Below are 8,944 nucleotides of genomic sequence, written 5' to 3'. Positions count from 1 at the left end.
AAGCCACTTGACCCCATTTGCCTTGCAAAAAAAAAAAAACCTAAAAAAAATATACATACTCATCCTTTGTCTCAATGCTGTCATTGCCCAGTTAGTACCTGACACCTAAATAATTTTCCCATTCTCCCTGGTCATTATGAAACCTTACTAATGTTCCTTCCAAAACCAGCTTTCACTTTCATGTTATAATCACTAAGAAAAAACTCAGTACTTTCTATGTGGAAAGATAGTATTTAAAAATGTACTCCCTGAAATAGAGACAGCAAATTGCTTGAACATTTGTACTCCTTTTTTCTATATATAACTGAAAGGCAGCAAAATGGGCTGCCTACAAGGACAAGGTAATTTTGGAATATTACAATCTTTCTGCAAACAGAGGTTGTCCCTCTACAATTTTCATTGCAAAAGTTTATCAAAAATGCAATGAGATTGAAGAAAGTAGGCTAAGATATCAGACTAAGATATGATAAGTTAATGTTGAACTGTGGGTCACGTTTGGGAGTGAACATTTAGAATGGAAAGGAACTCATGGTGTCTGGCTGTTTGTTCTTCAATGATGAGTAGGGAACAGACAGATGGCCTGAGCATGAAGATGACAGCCAGATGCTCAAGGACAGGTGGCAATCTTATCCAGTGAGAAAGGACTCACCTACAAGAAGACTCAGTTCTGCTGCCCCAAGGAGCATTGCTTCATCCGATGAGGTGATCAAAAAAAAATATCTAAAGGATAGGGAAAGGGCTCAGATTGGCACAGTTCTATAATATAGACACTTATCTGTTGTCATAAAGCTGTCATTCCTCACTTAGTGCCTGACACCTAAATCCTTTCCCCAAACTCCCTGGTCATTATCGAACCTTACTAATGTTCCTCCCAAAACCAGTTTTCACTTTCATGTCACACTAAAGAAAAAGCTCTATACTTTCTGTGTGTACAAGGAGTATTTAAAAGTCTACTTCCTGAAATAGAAACAGCAAATTACCTGAACATTTCTACTCCATTTTCTATATGTAACTTGTAGGCAGGAAAATCGGCTACCTACTTTCACTCCTCCTCTATGAACAAGGAAATTTTGAAAAACTACTATTTTGTCGAACCACACGTTTTCCCTCATCTATTTTCATAGTTAAAGTTGACCAAAAATGCAACGAGAATGAAGAGAGTAGACTAAGATATCACAAGTTAGGGTTAGACTGTGGGTCAGGGTTTGGGAGGGACCATTGAGAATGGAAAGTAACTCATGGTTTCTGGGGCTTTGTTCTTCAATGATGAGTAGGGAAAAGACAGATGGCCAGAGCCTGAGGATGACAGCCAGATGCTCAAGGATGGGCAGCAATCTTATCCAGTGGGAAACGACTCACCTGTAAGAAGACTCATTTCTGCTGCCCCAAGGACCATTGCTCCATCAAATGAGGTGATCACAGGAAACATCTTATGGATAGGGAAATGGCTCATATCTGGAAAGTTCTATAATATAAACACTAAGCAGTTGTCACAAAGCTGTCATTCCCAAATCCTTTCACCAAGCTCCCTAGTCATTATGGAAACTTACTAATATTCTTTTCCAAAACCAGCTTTCACTTTCATGTCACACTCACTAAGGAAAAAGCCTAATACTTACTATGTGTACAGGGAGTATTTAAAAATCTACTCCCTGAAATAGAAACAGCAAATTGCCTCAACATATGTAACTGACAGACAGGAAAATGGGCGATCTACTGTCACTCCTCCTCTATGAACAAGGTAATTTCGAAAAATTACAATCTTTGTCCAACCAGAGGTTGTCCCATGTCTATTTTCATTCCAAAGTTGATCAAAAATGCAACAAAAATAAAGAAAGTAGACTAAGATATCACAAGTTAGTGGTAGACTGTGGGTCAGGGTTTGGGAGTGAAGATTGAGAAAGGAAAGGAACTCATGTTGTCCGGGTCTTTGTTCTTTAATGTTGAGTAGGAAAAAGACAGATGGCCTCAGCCTGAGGATGACAGCCAGATACTGAAGGACAGGCAGCAATCTGAACCAGTGAGAAAGGACTCATCTATAGGAAGCCTCAGTTCTGTTGCCCCAAGAACCATTGCTGCAGCAGATGAGGTAATCAGAAAGAACATCTAAAGGATGTGGAAAGGGCTCAGATCTGGAAAGTCCTGTAATATAGACACTCATCCGCTGTCTCAATGCTGTCATTCCTCAGTTAGTACCTGACACCTAAATAATTTCCCCAATCTCCCTGGTCATTATGGAACCTTACTAATGTTCCTTCCAAAACCAGCTTTCACTTTCATGTCATACTCACTAAGAAAAAACTCAGTACTTTCTATGTGGAAAGAGAGTATTTAAAAATGTACTCCCTGAAATAGAGACAGCAAATTGCCTGAACATTTGTACTCCTTTTTTCTATATGTAACTGATAGGCAGGAAAATGGTCTACCTACTTTCACTCCTCCTCTATGGACAAGGTAATTTTGGAATGTTAAAATCTTTCTCCAACCAGAAGTTGTCCCTCTACAATTTTCAATGCAAAAGTTGATCAAAAATGCAATGAGATTGAAGAGAGTAGACTAAGATATCCTAAGTTAGTTTTGGTCTGTTTCTCAGGGTTTGGGGGTGACCATTGATAATGGAAAGTAACTAATGGTGTCTGGGTTTTTGTTCTTCAATGATGAGTAGGGAAAAGACAGATGGCCTGAGCCTGAGGATGACAGCCAGATGCTCAAGGATGGGCAGCAATCTTATCCAGTGGGAAAGGACTCACCTATAAGAAGACTCAGTTCTGCTGCCCTAAGGACCATTGCTCCATCAAATGAGGTGATAACAGAAAGCATATTAAGGATAGTGAAATGGCTCATATCTGGACAGTTCTGTAATATAAACACTCAGCAGTTGTGGCAAAGCTCTAATTTCTAAATCCTTTCACCAAGCTCCCTAGACATTATGGAATCTTACTAATGTTATTTTCCAAAACCAGCTTTCACTTTCATGTCATACTCACTATGGAAAAAGCCTAATACTTACTATGTGGACAGGGAGTATTTAAAAATCTACTCCCTGAAATAGAAAAAGCAAGTTGACTCAACATTTGTCCTCCTTTTTCTATATGTAACTGATAGACAAGAAAATGGGCTACCTACTTTCACTCCTCCTCTATGAACAAGGTAATTTTGAAAAATTACAATCTTTGTCTAACCAGAGATTGTCCCGCGTCCATTTTCATTCCAAAGTTGATCAAAAATGCAACGAAAATGAAGAGAGTAGACTAAGATATCACAAGTTAGTGTTAGACTGTGGGTCAGGGTTTGGAAGTGAACATTGAGAAAGGAAAGGAACTCATGGTGTCTGGGTCTTTGTTCTTCAATGTTGAGTAGGAAAAAGACAGATGGCCTGAGCATGATGATGACAGCCAGATGCTGAAGGACAGACAACAAACTGATCCAGTGAGAAAGGACTTACCTATACGGAGACTCAGTTCTGCTGCCCCAAGGACCATTGCTCCATCAGATGAGGTGATCAGAAAGAACCTCTAAATGATGTGGAAAGGTTTGAGATCTGGAAAGTTCTGTAATATAGACAAGCATCCGTTGTCACAAAGCTGGCATTTGTCAGTTAGTGACTGACATCTAAGTCCTTTCACCCACCTCTCTGGGCATTATGGAACCTTATTAATGTTCCTTCTAAAACCAACTTTCACTTTCATGTCACACTCACAAAGGATAAAGATCAATCCTTTCTATCTGTACAAGGAGTATTTAAAAGTCTACTCCCTCAAATAGAAACAGGAAATTGCCTGAACATTTTTACTCCTTTATCTATATATAAGTGATAGACAGGAAAATGTGCTACCTACTTACACTCCTTCTCTACGGACAAGGTAATTTTGAAAAATTACTATCTTTGTCGAAACAGAGGTTGTCCCTTGTCAATTTACATTCCAAAACGTGATCAAAAAGGCAATAATATTAATGAGAGATGACTAAGATATCATAAGTTGGTGTTGGACTGTGGATCAGGGTTTAGGGGTGAACATTGTGGATGGAAAGGAACTCATGGTGTCTTGGTCTTTGTTCTTCAATCTTGAGTAGGAAAAAGAGAGATGGCCTGAGCCTCAGGATGACAGCCAGCTGCTGAAGGACAGGCAGCAATCTGATCCAGTGAGAAAAGACTCAGTTATAAGGAGACTCAGTTCTGCTGCCCCAAGGACCATTGCTCCAGCAGATGAGGTGATCAGAAAGAGCATCTAAAGGATGTGGAAAGGGCTCAGATCTGGACAGTTCTGTAATTTACACAATCATCCATTGTCACAAAACTGTCATTCCTCAGTGACTGACACCTAAATCCTTTCACCAGCCTTGCTGGGCATTATGGAACCTTACTAATGTTCCGTCCAAAACCAACTTTCACTTTCATGACACATTCACTAAGGAAAAAGTTCAATCCTTTCTATCTATACAAGGAGTATTTAAAAGTCTACTCCGTGAAATAGAAACAGCAAATTGCCTGAACATTTTTACTCCTTGTGCTACCTACTTTCACTCCTCCTCTATGGACAAGGTAATTTTGAAAAGTTACAATCTTTGTCAAAACAGAGATTGTCCCTCATCAATTTACATTCCAAAACTTGATGAAAAAGGCAATAATATTAGACTTGACTAAGATATCGTAAGTTAGTGTAGGACTGTGGATCAGGGTTTGCGAGTGAACATTGTGGATGGAACAGAACTCATGGATTTCTGCGTCTTTGTTCTTCAATGTTGAGTAGGAAAAAGACAGATGGCCTGAGCCACAGGATGACAGCCAGATGCTGAAGGAGAGGCAGCAGTCTGACCCAGTGCGAAAGGACTCACGTATAAGGGGACTCAGTTCTGCTGCCCCAAGGACCATTGCTCCAGCAGATGAGGTGATCAGAAAGAGCATCTAAAGAATGTGGAAAGGGCTCAGATTACAAAAGTCCTGTAATATACACACTCATCCTTTGTCTCAATGCTATCATTCCCCAGTTAGTACCTGACACCTAAATATTTTCCACAACCTCCCTGGTCATTATGAAACCTTACTAATGTTCCTTCCAAAACCAGCTTTCACTTTCATGTCATACTCACTAAGAAAAAACTCAGTACTTTCTATGTGGAAAGAGAATATTTAAAAATGTACTCCCTGAAATAGGGACAGCAAATTGTCTGAACATTTGTGCTCCTTTTGTCTATATATAACTAATAGGAAGGAAAATGGGGGGCCTACATTCACTCCTCTAAGGACAAATTAATTTTGGAATATTACAATCTTTCTCCAACCAGAGGTTGTCTATCTACACTATTCATTGCAAAAGTTGATCAAAAATATAATGAGATTGAAGAGAGTAGACTAAGATATCAGACTAAGATATCATAAGTTAGTGTTGAACTGTGGGTCAGGTTTGGGAGTGAACATTTAGAATGGAAAGGAACTCATGGTGTCTGGGTCTTTGTTCTTCAATGATGAGTAGGGAACAGACAGATGGCCTGAGCCTGAGGATGACAGCCAGATGCTCAAGGACAGGTGGCAATCTTATCCAGTGAGAAAGGACTCACCTACAAGAAGACTCAGTTCTGCTGCCCCAAGGAGCATTGCTCCATCTGATGAGGTGATCAGAAAAAATATCTAAAGGATAGGGAAAGGGCTCAGATTGTCACAGTTCTATAATATAGACACTTATCTGTTGTCATAAAGCTGTCATTCCTCACTTATTGCCTGACACCTAAATCCTTTCTCCAAATTCCCTGGTCATTATTGAACCTTACTAATGTTCCTCCCAAAACCAGTTTTCACTTTCATGTCACACTAAAGAAAAAGCTCTATACTTTCTGTGTGTACAAGGAGTATTTAAAAGTCTACTTCCTGAAATCGAAACAGCAAATTGCCTGAACATTTCTATTCCATTTTCTATATGTAACTTGTAGGCAGGAAAATTGGCTACGTACTTTCACTCCTCCTCTATGAACAAGGAAATTTTGAAAAACTACTATCTTTGTTCAACCAGAGGTTTTCCCTCATCTATTTTCATAGTTAAAGTTGATCAAAAATGCAATGAGAATGAAGAGAGTAGACTAAGATATCACAAGTTAGGGTTAGACTGTGGGTCAGGGTTTGGGAGTGACCATTGAGAATGGAAAGTAACTCATGGTTTCTGGGGCTTTGTTCTTCAATGATGAGTAGGGAAAAGACAGATGGCCTGAGCCTGAGAATGACAGCCAGATGCTGAAGGACAGGCAGCAATCTGAACCAGTGAGAAAGGACTCACCTATAAGAAGACTCAGTTCTGCTGCCCCAAGGACCATTACTCCATCAAATGAGGTGATCACAGAAAACATCTTATGGATAGGGAAATGGCTCATATCTGGAAAGTTCTGTAATATAAACACTCAGCAGTTGTCACAAAGCTGTCATTCCCAAATCCTTTCACCAAGCTCCCTAGTCATTATGGAAACTTACTAATGTTCTTTTCCAAAACCAGCTTTCACTTTCATGTCACACTCACTAAGGAAAAAGCCTAATACTTACTATGTGTACAGGGAGTATTTAAAAATCTACTCCCTGAAATAGAAACAGCAAATTGCCTCAACATATGTAACTGATAGACAGGAAAATGGGCGACCTACTGTCACTCCTCCTCTATGAACAAGGTAATTTCGAAAAATTACAATCTTTGTCCAAGCAGAGGTTGTCCCACGTCTATTTTCATTCTAAAGTTGATCAAAAATCCAAAGTTGATCAAAAATGCAACGAGAATAAAGAGAGTAGACTAAGATATCACAAGTTAGTGTTGGACTGTGGGTCGGGGTTTGGGAGTGAATATTGAGAAAGGAAAGGAACTCATGTTGTCCGGGTCTTTGTTCTTTAATGTTGAGTAGGAAAAAGACAGATGGCCTGAGCCTGAGGATGACAGCCAGATGCTGAAGGACAGGCAGCAATCTGAACCAGTGAGAAAGGACTCACTTATAAGAAGACTCAGTTCTGCTGCCCCAAGGACCATTGCTCCAGCAGATGAGGTGATTAGAAAGAACATCTAAAGGATGTGGAAAGGGCTGAGAACTGGAAAGTCCTGTAATATAGACACCCATCCTTTGTCTCAATGCAGTCATTCCTCAGTTAGTACCTGACACCTAAATAATTTCCCCAATCTCCCTGGTCATTATGGAACCTTACTAATGTGCCTTACAAAACCAGCTTTCACTTTCATGTCATACTTACTAAGAAAAAACTCAGTACTTTCTATGTGGAAAGAGAGTATTTAAAAATGTACTCCCTGAAATAGGGACAGCAAATTGCCTGAACATTTGTACTCCTTTTTTCTATATGTAACTGATAGACAGGAAAATGGGCTTCCTACTTTCACTCCTCCTCTATGGACAAGGTAATTTTGGAATGTTACAATCTTTCTCCAACCAGAGGTTGTCCCTCATCTATTTTCATAGTTAACGTTGATCAAAAACACAATGAGAAAGAAGAGAGTAGACTAAGATATCCTAAATTAGTGTTGGACTTTGGGTCAGGGTTTGGGAGTGAACATTGAGAATGGAAAGTAACTCATGGTGTCTTGGGCTTTGTTCTTCAATGATGAGTAGAGAAAATACAGAAGGCCTGAGGATGACAGCCAGATGCTCAAGGACGGGCAGCAATCTTATCCAGTGGGAAAGGACTCACCTACAAGAAGATTCAGTTCTGCTGCCCCAAGGACCATTGCTCCAGCAGATGAGGTGATCAGAAAGATCCTCTAAAGGATGTGGAAAGGGCTCAGATCTGGACAGTCCTGTAATATAGACAATCATCCATTGTCACAAAACTGTCATTCCTCAGTTAGTGACTGACACCTAAAACCTTACACCAACCTCGCTGGGCATTATGGAACCTTACTAATGTTCCTTCCAAGACCAACTTTACCTTTCATGTCACACTCACTATGGAAAAAGATCAATCCTTTCTATCTGTACAAGGAGTATTTAAAAGTCTACTCCCTGAAATAGACACAGCAAATTGCCTAAACATTTTTACTCCTTTATCGATATGTAAGTAATCGACAGGAAAATGTGCTACCTACTTACATTCCTCCTCTATGGACAAGGTCATTTTGAAAAATTACAATCTTTGTCGAAACAGAGGTTGTCCCTTGTCAATTTACATTGCAAAACTTGATCAAAAAGCTGACTAAGATATCATAAGTTAGTGTTGGACTGTGGATCAGGGTTTGGGAGTGAACATTGTGGATGGAAAGGAACTCATGGTTTTCTGGGTCTTTGTTCTTCAATGTTGAGTAGGAAAAAGACAGATGGCCTGAGCCTCAGGATGACAGCCAGATGCTGAAGGACAGGCAGCAATCTGATCCAGTGAGAAAGGACTCACCTATAAGAAGACTCAGTTCTGCTGCCCCAAGGACCATTGCTCCAGCAGATGAGGTGATCAGAAAGAACATCTAAAGGATGTGGAAAGGGCTCAGATCTGGAAAGTCCTGTAATATAGACACTCATCCTTTGTCTCAATGCTCTCATTCCTCAGTTAGTACCTGACACCTAAATAATTTCCCCAATCTCCCTGGTCATTATGGAACCTTACTAATGTTCCTTCCAAAACCAGTTTTCACTTTCATGTCAAACTAAAGGAAAAGCTCTATACTTTCTATGTGTACAAGGAATATTTACAAGTCTACTTCCTGAAATAGAAACAGCAAATTGCCTGAACATTTGTACTCCATTTTCTATATGTAAGTTATAGGCAGGTTGTCCCTCGTCTATTTTCATTGTTAAAGTTGATCAAAAAGGCAATGAGAATGAAGAGAGTAGACTAAGATATCCTAAGTTAGTGTTGGACTGTGGGTCAGGGTTTGGGAGTGAACATTGAGAATGGAAAGTAACTCTTGGTGTCTGGGGCTTTGTTCTTCAATGAGTAGGGAAAAGACAGATGGCCTGAGCCTGAGAATGA

The sequence above is a fragment of the Macrotis lagotis genome, chromosome 1 (assembly GCF_037893015.1).
Source record: "Macrotis lagotis isolate mMagLag1 chromosome 1, bilby.v1.9.chrom.fasta, whole genome shotgun sequence".
Lineage (NCBI taxonomy): Eukaryota > Metazoa > Chordata > Mammalia > Peramelemorphia > Peramelidae > Macrotis > Macrotis lagotis.
The sequence above is the reverse complement of the archived record's forward strand: the minus strand, read 5'-3'. Positions refer to the sequence as shown.